Genomic DNA, 14,603 nt, shown 5'->3' on the forward strand with positions numbered 1-14,603 from the left:
CTTAAAAAAAAACAAAAAACAGACTCTAAATTTTCCAAGCCTACGTAATATGGGCACCTTGCACTATTTTCCAGACGTATGTAATTGAAATGTTTTTCAAAAAATTAACTACATCTTAATAAAGCATCTCACCACTATTTTTCTTTTTTTTAAAGATTGTATTTATTTATTTTTAGAGAAGGGAGGGAGAAAGAGAGGGAGAGAAACATCAATGTGTGGTTGACTCTCACGCGCCCCCCGCTGGGGACCTGGCCCGCAACCCAAGCATGTGCCCTGAATGGGAATCAAACCAACGACTCCCTGGTTCGCAGGCCAATACTCAAGCCACTGAGCCACACCAGCCAGGGCTCATCACTATTTTTCTTTATATCCCTTTTAGGGTGAAGGATAACTGGTTGCATCTGGTTCCTCCTACGACCGAGAAGGAGGCACAATGCCAGATGCGCAGATAGTCACTGTGAGAGATTTAGAGTCAGAGGTAGTTGTAGATCTGTAAGAAAGTCAAAGTTTAAGAAACTTGAAACTTGCGAGGTGGTCACAACTAAATTTCTAAATAACGTAGCCCCTATATTAGAGTTCTCCGGAGAAACAGAATTAATAAAACACAGATACAAAAAGAGATTTATTGTGAAGAGTTGGTTCATGCAGTTGAGTCATTGCAAAGTCCCATGATTTACTGTCTTCAAGCTGCAGACTGAGAAGAGCCACTGACCTCATTCCAGTCCAAGCCCCAAGGCCTGATCAAGGGGAGCCAGTGGTGTAATTCTAGTTCAAGGACAGGAAAAATGGATGTCCCGGCTCAAGCAGGCAGACAGGAAGCAAAAGTGGGTAAGTTTCTCCTTCCCCAAACTTTCTCTTTTTGTTTAGGTCCTCAATGAATCGGCCGATGCCCGCTCACACTGGGAAGGACATCACTTTATCGAGTTCACTGCCTCAAATGCTAATCTCGCTTGGAAACACCCTCATAGGCACATCTAGAAATAATGTTTAAACTGGCCACCCTTGGAGCATTCAAGTTGATACACAAAACTGATCATTACAACACATGAAAAAAAATTAAGAATGAACCTGTTGGAGTAGGAGGGAAGCATTTACTGGGAAGAAGAGAGTAAGCAAAGGGCCAGTGAAGTTCTCTGCGGGGGCTACTTTGTATTTTGTGACACAATAAATAAGTGAATGAATGTGGCACAAAACAACACAGTTTTTCTGTGAACTATAAGATATCTAGTGTGCTGGTTCATAAAATATCAGGTAGCGGAGGGTAAAAGGTGAGTTTTGCAATATAAGCAAGATCTAAATTGTGGAGGATCCTCAATGTCTTCCCAGAAGAGATTTATCTTTATCCCATAGTAGATGCTAGTTAATTTAAGGGAGTGACAAGGGAGTGTCCCATATATCTTTCATGGGACAATACTGCACAAAATGGAAACAATTAGAATTCAAGAAACGCTGGAGATCTAAACTCATCCAGGATATTGCAGGAAGACAGAAGAGGCCGAGGGAGATGCTACACTCCTAACATGGGAAATAAGGAATATTAAATGTCATTGCGAGAATAAAAATGTCTATGGTAGCCAGTTTAATTGGAACATAAAAAAATATTCCAGATAGAAATGACAGAAGGTAGTTGGATACAAAAGTAAAAGAGTCAAACCTTTGCTATTTACATGATATAAATTTGAGAGTCTAAAGCATTTTTATTTTTATTGCATGGGCTAAGTGTGGAATTCAAGGTGAAACAATAATGGGAAGAAACAAGAGCTTTAAGTAAGTTAGGGATAAGACTAAGGACTAGTTTGTTCAGTGGTCAAACGTTAGGACCATATTCTGGAAGGGAATAACCTTCATTTTCCTGCTTTTCCCAAACCATCAGTCAACTTATTTATTTTTAGAGAGCCGCTGGTGCTAATACCCAGGCTTCACACAGGCATAGGAATGTGGTTTTGTGTGAGGAGTCCTAGCTGAGAAAATGCTTCTGGGTGTATTTTCACTGGGAACATCTAATATAATTTTGGGAAAGTGATTGTTAGTCCCCTATTACAACCAGGGGCGCCTGCAGCTTGCAGCAATTGGGTAAAATAAAACCGAATATACACAAGTCTTATATCCACTGCAGGACGGATGAACATCAAACAAGTATAAAAATATACAATTGGATGTGTTAGTGGATCTTTACATCTTTTCCTATAAAAAGTGTATACATCCAAACAGACCCTTTGCATGGCTAGGATAAACATAAGGCTGTGATTGTAAAAAAAAAGAGAACCACACAGAAGCAACCTAATTTAAATCTTTCAATTACCCATGTTTGACCAGGGTTCTGCTCTGCATACCAAATGCCTCTTGGCTTTAGTGTTCAAGGCAGACTGAAGGAGAGCTTTTGGCAGCCAACATTGTCTTAGTGTAATCAGGCACTTAGCAACCCTGACATTGGATGCTGGCATTCTTTGTTTGGAAACAGCAGTTGATTTCACAATGAACTAGTTGATTGCTAATTTAGTGCACTAATGTGGAGAAGCAGGGGGCCCCCATTCTGCACCTGAATCCAGATGTCAATTTGCTTCCAAGATAATAAAGATTATTTTCACTCATTTAGTGTTCTACAGAGATTTCAGTGTGCATTTCCACAGACTCTTTTCTCTTATCTTTCTCAACAAAGATCATGAATGGTCATTATTGCTTCTATTGATCTTCCCTTGGCTATATAAATGTGAGAAAAAATGAGCATGTTACTTATTAACAGTAATTAATGAAATGAATTTACCTAATTAAACTAGCAACACTCTCGCAATGACATTTAGAAAGGTATATATTCTATAAAGTTTAATGTTTAAAAATATCATATGTATATTTAACATTCTATAATTTGTCAAAATCTGTTACATATTTAGCAAAAATTTATATATCAAAATATTTCATAGCTTCAATATTTAACAGAAATGTTAATGTAATGCATTTATTTCCATAACAACTACATATACCTTCACATGTCAGTGAAAACTATTAAATGAAATCTCAACTAAACCTTTCTAGACAAAGGAAAAGAGATGACAATAATTAAATATATCATTTATAGTTACAAGTCATAAACATATCATAACTTCATAGTCTTACTGAAAATAAAATTGTTTAGTCCTTAAGACACAACATAGAGCTATGTGCCAAATGATAAAAACAAAGTAAATACAGAATGCAACCAAAAGATCCCAAATGCCGTTTTCAAGATAAAATGCGTATAAAAATGAACGTGTATATAAATGAAAAATGTGTATATAAATGAAAATAACATAAAACAAAACTATGAGATTGCATTACACAATGACGAACACATGAGTTGTTAATCAAGAAACTTTAGATATTTTTTTCACTGAACTTAATAAGGCTATATATTCAGTAATAGATTAAGAAAAAATATCATAAAAAACCTTTAGTACTCAAAGATCTATAAAAGTGCACTCTGTAAATCAGATGAAGGTATGCATATTTAACTGAAAGTAAATACAGCATTTCAATTTAATTCAATTTTGTTAAAATACAGAGAAAATATCTATATGTGTGTGTATCTTTTATGAAACAGACAAAACAAATCTCCTATAGACTTATAGAATTTATATGCATTTCTTGTCAACTGCTTCAGTTGAATGATGCAAAGATAAAGAAACTTAAATTATAAAATAATCCTTGTGTATTAAATCATACCTTATTAAATCTTATACATTAAAAATAATAGAATTTGTGATACTATTAAATGTAGCAGAGTGATTTAAACAGAAAGTGATTCAAAGAATTAGATATTCTAATTGTAAAAATGCTACATAATGACATTTTAAAATTCATTTCCTTCCTGTGTTTTAATTGGAAAAGTGTTATCTTTTGGGAAGTGCCTATTGAATAGAAAGAAAAAAAGTAGAAAGTTGCCAGTTTTTGCCCTGCTGTCGGGGGATTAGAACCTTGGCGTATTCATGTGTTTGTTTCTTCCCAGTTAATGTCTTCCAATGAGACTCCAGGCTAATTAAAAAGGTGGTTACCATAAACCTGTTTGCAAGTCTTCCCGGATTTATGAGGAGTTATTGTCTTGGCACCTTCAGCTTTGAACAAAACTTCTGGCAGACCCTTAAATACTATGTTGAATGAATGATCACTTCTACCCCTTAATTTCTTTAGAACACCTTAACCATTGGGAGACATGGAATCCACACAGCATGCTATTGGGAGAGGAGGAATGACGTGTAACCATGGTGTCAAATTAATGTGCGAAACAGAAGATCAGAGAAAACCATAAGACACATGCTCCCTCCAGCACACCGACTTTTTGGTAGGTCGTGCAGGTTTCTGAGCCTCCTTTCCGATTTCCAGCAGCTCTCGATGATCCACGTGTCCCCGGGAACATCCACACAGCAGGTAGCAATGCTTTCATGAACTCAGTTGTTTTTGTCATCACAACTCAAATGATGTACATATAGTAAAATTTCCTTCCTTAAATGCAAGATTTACTACCTGAACTGTAACATGAGTTGTGTGTGCGTGCATGGCCGCATGTGATCTCTAACCAAATATTTTATTATTTAGGCAGTCTATCTCACTGCATTGTAAACATACATTAAAAGAAATAAATATTTTACATGGAACTCCCTCTACTCAAGCCAGTGTAAAATAAACTACTAGATTATGTAAAGGCTACCTTTCTTAAATCATCTTTACTTTTGGTCCTCAAAGTATTTTATTTATATTTATTTTAAAAAATATTGGGTATATATGTTTATATTTCTCACTTTTCATTATGAACATGAGAGTAGTTTCTTTTTTCCCAAAAATGTATTCTGCATTTTAAGTGCTGAACATATTCTCAAATATGTAGAGACACATAATCTTCATGTCCATCTATTTTCAGTTTTACTATATTGTGTTTTCCCTTGAAATTTTGCCTTCATGTTCCTTTGTTAAAATTTGCCTCATTCCTATGGCACTGTCTTTCCAAGAATGCAATAGTCCTTGACACAAACCACAATAAAATTAATTCATTTAGCTTCAGCTGAGTGAATTTCATTTCAGCAACTTTATTTTTGATCTCTTGTGGCAACTTTTTTTATATTTATTTTGATATAAACATAAATTGAATGGAAACTTGATGATATGAGTTTATTTTATTTTCTTTGGTCACAAACCTATTAATACCAAGTCCCCAAATTTTTAAAATATATGTTAATGTTAATGAAAGTCATTGATTTCTTGGTTCTTCAGTAAAAATCAAAGCAGAAGAAAGAAGTATTCATTTATAAGTGATATCTTAATACTTGCCCTTTCTGGTGTTGCTCCTTGTACTGAATACCAGCCTGCAAAACAAAGGGTTGCCAGTTCAATTCCCAGTCAGGACACATGCCTGGGTTGCAGGCCAGGTACCCAGTACGGGGCCACTCATTGATGTGTCTCTCCCTCCTTCCTTCCCTTCTCCTCTGTATAACAATAAAAATAAATAAAATCTTTTTAAAAATACTATATTTGTTAACCTCACAATTGTCAGTAATAAATACTGGCAATGTGGTATTGTTTAAATCAAAGCTTCCGATCAGTTATTTATAGCGATTTTGGAGTTGAAAAATGTAGATCACCAAGTTGCACACCACTAGATTAAATGAACAATGAAAATGCTTAATTTGAAGTGAAATCATTTATTTAAAACTAAGCGAATACACTATGATATGGATTCTGTGATATGGATTAAGTGATGATTAATGTTATGTATCAACTTGCAGGGTATTTTTGAATGAAATTACCATTTAACCGGGTGAATTTTAAATAGAACAGACTGCTTGTCATAATGTGAGGGGGCCCCATTTAATCAGCCGAAAGCCTGAATCCAATAAAAAGACCAGCCTTCCTTTTTTTCTTTTTTGTTTTTCCTTTTTTGAAATTTAAATACATTTTCAGAACTTTTGCTTTTTTATTTTTAACTGAATTCATTGGGGTGACATTGGTTAATAAAATCATATAGGCTCCAGGTGTACGATTCTATATTACATCAACACTATAATGCGTTGCATATTCACCACCCTAAATCAAATTTCCTTCCATCATTATTTAGCCCCCCTTTACCCTCCTCTACCCACCCCCCCACATGCTTTCCCTCTGGTAATCACCAAATCACCATGCTGCTTTCTGTGTCTGTGAAGTCTTTTGTTTCCTTAATCCCTTCCTCTTTTTCTCCCAGCCCCACACCACACCCTTTTCTCCTTCTTGAGCAAGAGAGAATTCTCCAGTAAAGTACCTTCAGACTTCTGCACTAACTGTTGCCTGGGTCTCAAACTACATACTGTAGGATGTAGTCAGCCCATACTACAGATCTGAACTTGTTAGCCTCCACAATCATGTGAGGCAATTCTGTATAATAAATTATATATATATATATGTTCTATATATTCTATTAATCTTATTTTTCTGAAGAATTCTGACTAATGCAGAATATTTATATTTCTACTCAATCTAAATTAACATCGAAATTCTCAATAAATGTATTAAATTATTTTGCAGTCATTCATCTAGGCATGCATATAAAATTTATTCCTGCCCTGCTTGTAAAGCTTCAATGTTCTTACAGTGAGTAAGCATATAGTCAAAAGCTTTCATTCATAAGGATTGCCAAATTCGAGTTCCTGGGTCTGAGCCAAAGGCTCAGCAGTGAGGCGATGCGCACTGTGACACAGCACCAGTGGGGAAGACATCCACAGAAGACAGATGACATCAGGATGACAGCTGCGATACGGTGAGGCGAGGAGGAAGAGCTCACTGAGGCGTGGCGCCACACAGCATGGCTCAGCACGGGAATGTGGAGGCGCAGCAGTGGGCCAGCTGTCCCAGGCAGCGGCGCAGGACAATGTAAATGGGCGACTCATGTGGAGTGAAGGCAGCGTTACCCTGCGGGGAGAAGGGACTTGACGCCACAAGGAAACATCACCTCTCACCGCACCTAAAGTTTTGACGTTTACGAAGTGTCTAATCAGCGGTCCTTGAAACACATTTTCACAAGTAAACAGCACTAGTACATTTTCTTTTAACGTGAAGATCAATGTAGCAAAAACAAATAATATCGGTTATTGGGGTGGAACAAGCCCTTTCAGCATTAGTTTTTTTATAAACAAAATTGGAGAGATATGCATTTTACAAATGCAGTGATGAGAGAATTTAAGTACTTAAAGAAAAACTCATTTAATCACATGCATTGTACAATAGACATGGAGTCATGATCTTAAGTACTTTTCAACTACAATTACTCTGTTACTTTTTTATTACTTTTCTATTTGATTTTGAATGCCAGTAGCTAGATATGTTAAATTGTATGTTTTGCAGTTTTTTAAAGACTTTCTTTATTAATTTTTAGAGAGAAGAAAAAGAGAGAGAGAAACATCATTGTGGGAGAGAAACATCAACCAGTTGCCTCTTGCTTGTGCCCCAGCTGGGGACTGGGCCACAACCCAGGAATGTGCCCTGACCAGGAATCGAACCAATGACATTTTCTTTGCAGGACAATGTCCAGCCAACTGAGCCATATCAGCCAGAGCTGTTCTGCAGCTTTGCAAAATACCAACGTTCACAGTGCGTTTTTGAAACTATATGATTTTGATTAAAGAAACTTATATAGGCAATAGTATAATAAAAGTATGTACAAAAAAATGGATGATGGTTAACTGTTTTTCATCTCTTCCCAACTTGAGGGATGCTGACCAACAAGGGTGTTTCAGAAAGAACCTGTCGTAAAAGCTTATTTTGGTCCCCTTAATTCCGAAAAATAAAGGATGAAAGATACTCTTGGGTCTCTAAGAGTATTTTCCCAGTCTCTTCACTGATATAAATAGTTTAGGCTTACCTGTGACAATTTTAATTCAGAAAAGATCAAAATTCAATAAAAATGGTTTCTGTCTTTTATCTTATAGGAAGAATTGAAATCCCAAAGTTTAGTGTATTTCCCCATATTCTTTAACTTGCCAAAGGTTGCCCAGAAAAAATTCTGCACTGTATATGGGAAAATTGCTAAGAATCAAGAACTTTAATTTTCTTATCACCATGACCATCAAAACAAAAAATGGACATTATGTGAGGTGAAGGATATATTAACTAACTGTATTATGGTAAGAACTTCACAATACATGTGTATCAAATCATCACATTGTACACATTAACCTCACACAATGTTACATTTCAATTACATCTCAACAAACCTTGAAAAACAAAACAGTTGAATGGATAGACAAATCATGGTCTGTCTACACCCATACAATAGAATACTACCCAGCAATACAAACAAATGATCTATTAATATACACAACGACATGATGATTCAAAATAGTTATACTAAGTGAAAGATGACAGATTGAAATATAATACGCACTTGCCCTGGTTGGGTGTTCAGTTGGTTGGAGCGTTGTTCCATTTACCAAAAGGTTATTGGTTCGATCTTTGGTCAAGGTGGACATGAGAACCCTGGAAAGCAGGGCAGATCCCTAGAAAGCAGGGAGTCTCCTTCCAAATCCAGCACAAAGCTGCTCCCCCTCTTGCCAGGAAAGGTAGGAGGGTGGGGAAAGCTGCCAAGGGTGCAGATTACAATCACCCCGCCTTTTCCAAGGCAGGGAGCAGCCAACAGAGCAGAAGGCACAGCGCTTAAGGCACATTGCATAACAAAAGCAGCTATCAACTGTAACTGAGCCTGCAGGTTACCAGTTACCCTGACAACCAGGCAGCCTGAGCCTTCCCAGCAGGGAGGGGCTGTGGGAGAAGCTTTGCTACTTAGAAAATGAGGAGGGGCAAAAGAAAATGTGGCAGACACTGGCCTCATAGGTTGGAAAGCTGGGCACTCCCACTGGCTTCTGGAGTGCATTGGATTTGGGGGAGAGGACTTCTAATAGAGGCAGGAAGAAGTCAGTGTTCTCTCAGCTCTTGGAGCACTTGGCTTTTGGTTCTCTTGCTTTGGCGCTCTGATGCTATGGGTCCTGGCCCTTGCTCTCCGTGAGGACAGGACAGGCACACTCTTTGGACAAGCACATGCTGGGCCCACCAGAGACTTCGGCCCACAGTGATTGGAAGTTGCTCTTGGGGGCTGAGCCCTGCAAGGGGACATGTGTCTGCTGGGCTCCAGCCTCTGGGATACTATGACCCAGTGCAGTGTAGCATAAGGGTCTTGGATGGTTACATGGAGACTGAGAACAGTACCCCCCAAATCCTGAGAGAGGGAGCTGTGGCAGGAAGATGTCAACTCTGAAATGCACGCATGAACATTTTAGACAGGGTAGAGATCTGTTTCTATGTTCAATCTAAGCTTCAAAAGGAACAGATAAGGAAATGGGAAACTTCTGGGTGTAGGTTTGGCTTGTAATCTTTTGGGGAGCCAGAGAAGTCCTGGGTCTCCTGAGAGAGAAGGGCTCAGAGCAGGAATGCTGTCAGCCCCACCCACCCGAAGTTGAAACCATGTTAACAAAACCCCATTTCCTTCAACACAAATCTTTGGGGCATGTATACTCAAGGTGACAGGCAGACAAACCACATGCTGCATGGTTACAAGGGCACATATCTAGGTTGCAGGCTTGATTCCCAGTCAGGGCATGTGCAGGACCAACCTACTGCTGCTTCTCCCTCACATTGGTGTCTCTCTCTCTCTCTCTCTCTCTCTCTCTCTCTCTCTCTCTCAAAATAATAAAAAGATTGAGGGTGTGGATTAAAAAATACTCTTTTATGATTGGCCACCTGAGGTAAGTTTGTGCTTCTCGGTTGCTCCAGGGCTAGCAACCTACACAGCACACTCTCCGTGTCCCCAGGCCTAACCCATATCTTCCTTTCTTCCCACCCCAGTGGAACCACTTGCAAGATGCAAATTTTCATGAAAACACTTATGCAGAGGAAGACAATTACTCTCAAGGATGAATCTCTAGATACAATAGAAAATGTAAAGACCGAGATCCAGGATTAAGAAGGATTTCCTACTGATCAGCAGAGACCGATCTTTGCTGGCGAGTAAATGGACAGGCGTACTTTATCTGACTACACATTCAAAGGAGTCAGCTTCTTGTCTTGTGTTGAGACTTACCGTGGTGCTAAGAAAAAGGTTTTATGCCACTCCCGAGAAGAATAAGCAACAGAGAAAGAAGGTTAAGCTGCCTGTCCCGAGATAATACAAAGTGGATTAGAATGCTAAATCTGTCCCTTTCCTGGTGAGTGCTCTTCAGAGGAAGGTGGTGCTGGAGTTTTTATGGCCAGCCACTGTGATAAACTTGACTGTGGCAACTGTTGTCTGACCTAGAGCTTCCACGAGCTAGAATACAAGTAATTGCATGTGGGTTAATAAGACATGAACTGGCATTAAAAATGTGTGCACTCTACGATTTTACGTATTTAGAAAATACAAATTAATCTATATGATCTATAGTGAGAGAAAGCACATCGGTGGTCACTCTGGGTGGACTGGGTGTAGTATTGAGGGGCTAGCAAGAAGAATTACAAAAAGGCAAAAGAAAATTTTGAGAGTGATGGGTATGTTTATTACCTTGATTATGAAAATTTACAGTTTCATAAGTGTATAAATGCCGACTTTATCCATTTGAATATTTAAACATGCACTTTTTTCTATGTTAATTATACCTTAATGAAGCTGTTTGCAAAAAGATTAAGGATTATTTCCCAACATAAAAACATGTTGAGACAGAGCGAGAGCCACACATTTCTATTTCTATAAGCCTGTGTTAACGTACAGTCCGTGCTGATTGCTGAAGGGACAGATTGGAGATAAAAAAGGAAAGAACTAGGACGGAGTATCCCCAATGTTTCCAATTTTGACATAATAGCGTTTCACTTACTTTCCTCCGGCATGAGAGTTTTCATACTTTAAAATTTATGAACTGATAAACTGTCAATCCTTACAATTTGATTCTTCCAAATAACCATAATTTTCGCTATGTGAGTTTTACCTACTTGAGTGAGAATCCTCATTTTCCATGATTGCAATAAATTAACTCATTAGCACAGGGAAAAATGGAACCACACATATTTTATGCTGTTGTCAATTTGCAATGCTAGTATAATTTAGCAATCTTGAATTACATGCTTGTCAATTAATTTCTTAAATGGGGTTTTAAATTTTTCTGCTCAAGTTTTCTGCCTTACTCTCTGACTGTTAATGGAGGACTGCTTACTAAGAGAAAGTTGCTAGACAATTGGATAATTAAAATGAGTTTGAAGAGCATGTTTTTTTTTTGCTCTGTGTCTCAGTATTCAACAATGGATAGGCATACTGTCTAGTTATATCTGTTTTCCATATTGACAAAAATACCAACCAACCAAATCCAGAACATACAATAGAGTCACAAATGTGTTAAGAAAATGGTAAAAGAATCTAGTGTAGAGTAAGAAAATTCACACCGCAGTCACCTGGCCATACACAACAAATGAAAACAAAATCAATTTTTAAGTTGGGCTATAACATGCAGGTCAGTAATACCACTATAATGACGAGAGAGAGAGAAAAAGAGAGAGGGAGAATACCAAACAATGGAAGTAATAAAATTTAAGGGTGAATTTCTTGTCAATTTCTAAAAAGCAATAGATCAGTTCTTTTTAAATTCACTTTGAAGTTTCAGATTACCATCAACTTTCCAATGTATGATTAAGTTTGCCAATGTGAGTAGCCTATGTCCACTCACTCTGAGTGTCTGATGTGCCTTGTCTGCCTCAACATCAGGGCCCGCCATTGAACATCTGCTGCAATTAGCCACTTTATCTATAGAAAGGCCAATTCCGTGTCCACGTGTCTTCTACTGAATATGTGAGTGAGACCTTATGTTCATTCAAATTTTTTTAAAGATTTTTATTTTATTTTATTTTTAGAGAGGGAAGGGAGGGAGAAAGAGAGAGAGAGAGAAACACCAATGTGCGGTTGCTGGGGGCCATGGCCTGCAAACTAGGCATGTGCCCTGACTGGGAATCGAACCTGTGATGCTTTGGTTTGCAGCCCATGCTCAATCCACTGAACTACGCCAGCCAGGGCTCAAATATTTTTAAGATACATGATTAAAGAATTTGGTAGACCTTAGGCAATACAGTGACACCACAATTCAGCTTTTGTTTTAAAATCTCCTAAATTTTAATTAATTTGAAATTTGTAATTTGTTTTCATTGGTTGAAAAAAGAGCATAATTTGTTGGGACACAACTCTAGATTGAGCTGTTATCACTGCTTCTCCTGGGTCTTGATTCCCAGGTATTTAACATGTACTTTTCCACATAAAATTAAAGTTTTGATTTTTTATGTTCATTTCTTAGGAAATTATAACTATATTAATTTCTATCTTGTGTGAAGAATAGAAATTGTCCCCTGGAATAATCTACATAAGGTGATGTTAGAAAATTTAACTGACTAACCGTAAATTTAATAATCATTATTTAGCATTGCATAGCTATAAATTAAAATCGATCTAAAACATATTGCAAGTAAATCATAGAATTAAAGCATGAATAAGTTAGTGTGACTGACCAAATTTAATTAAGTTTTTCCTGTACTGCCATTGTATATCAATAATTTGAAATACTGATGTAGTTGCAATTTTATTATAGTAAAATCCTGAATATTTTCACAAATGACTAAATGACACATGTATTAAAAATTAATTTTATTTTGGGTTAAAAAATTTATATATTTATCACAGCATATTAAATGCCAATGTATTTCTTGACTTTTATTCAAATACCCCACAACAGTTGATAGGTATTGTTTATTAATTTTGTCTGTGTCCCATCAAGAAAAATTGCAGTTATTACCTGATATTTTACAGAATTTTAGGTTTGCAGAGGTTAATTTAATACCTGAATGGTACAACCTACTGAATGTCAATGATGATATCAAGAGACAAACTAAACAAAATAATTGATTGCCCGGAACTGTCTTAAAAGGCTAAATATTGTTGTTTTTTTTTCCTCAGTCAAAACAAAACCTAGAGATACATGTAGGATAGAAATGGACAAGCCAGAATTATAGAAACAATGCCAATTTGGAAGTAATATTTTATAATTTTTATTAAAATACATGAGACATTCTTGTGAAAAAAATTAAGCATTTCAGACATTTGAACTTAAGCCCTGACTGCCATGGCTCAGTGGGGTGGGTATCATCTTGCAAACCAAAAGGTCACGGTTGAGACATCCAGTTAGGGCACATGCCTGGGTTGCAGGCCAGGTCCTGAATTTCTGTCTATGGTCTATAATTTTAGGTTACAGCCCATTAATTAATCCTAAAAAATGTGCTTACCAAAATGTTTTTTTAACTTGATTTGTGACTCTTTCAAAATATGTTCTGAAACATATCAGTTACATAAACTCTGAGGGAACAAAATACCCATTTTCATTTGATAAATATTGTAGGATAGCACAAAATTTACAAAGACAGGTGATGGTTTTAGAAAGAACTTTATACACATTACTAATTCAAATGTGAATTCCTGCTTTGCAATCCCCTTTAGCACTGACAATGTCAGAATGTTAAGCATAAACATCTTAGAATCTGACTTGAACCACAAATTTTGAGTGTGATATTCAATGAATAATTTATACATAGTTCTAGTCGGAAGTTTCTATGCATACAAAAGTAAATAAGGAGAAATAAGTTGTGAATGTATAAGCCACAGTTTAAAACAATAGGTTAAAAGCCATAGATCCATTTAAATAATACCCAGGGATACAGATATTCCTAGAGGCAGAAAATATAATATAAATGCTTTTTTAATTTTTGTAAATAATAACTTAGAATCATCTGCTCAAGGAGGTAAATTATATTCCAAATGCCAATTCTGCAAAGTAGCAATTATGTTGTTGATAGGACTAAGACATTTTCGTGAACTCCTGTGATTCAGTTGTATCACTTCTGAATGAAAATAGTGACAGCTTGTATCCAACAGGGGTGGCGTGAAGACTCCATGATTTCAGGTATCATACAATATTTTAAAATTTATTATACAGAGTGTAACAGATTTAAAAAATAAATTAATATGTGATCTGCATTAAACTTTTCAATTTACAAATGGGGAACTGGAAACACTGACAGCTTCATTTACTGTTTTTTCGAAGTCACAGTACTAATAAGTGCCACAGATAGGGTCAAATGAAGCTCTCTGAGCCACTGCCCTATAAAAACCATCTTGTACACTCCTATGATTCCATGATTTATTTCAGAAAAGAGATTAATGCTAATATATATACTATAAGATATTTAATTCAATTGATATAATAATTTTTTAAGATCTCGGTACTCCAGGTAAATTCGGGACTATAAAAATAGAAAAGTAATAAAAAGATGTTGGTGCTTATTTTTGCTTTCCACAAGGAAGACATTTAGGCACTTATCCCCAGTAAATCTGACAAATATTTCCTTAAATTTATGTGCAAGTTCCTAGTGTAAAAAATACTTTAGTCATTCATGTCTACAAAGGAAATGCTGTGAAGTTTACTCTAAGTTTCCCTGCCTTCACCTCAGTTGAAATAAAGGCTTACAAGCATGACATACCAGGCTTTTGAATGATAATTCTTCCGTGGTCATACTGCTACCTATATACTTGATTGGAAGAGATTTATACT

This window comes from Phyllostomus discolor, chromosome 11 (assembly GCF_004126475.2).
Source record: "Phyllostomus discolor isolate MPI-MPIP mPhyDis1 chromosome 11, mPhyDis1.pri.v3, whole genome shotgun sequence".
NCBI lineage: Eukaryota > Metazoa > Chordata > Mammalia > Chiroptera > Phyllostomidae > Phyllostomus > Phyllostomus discolor.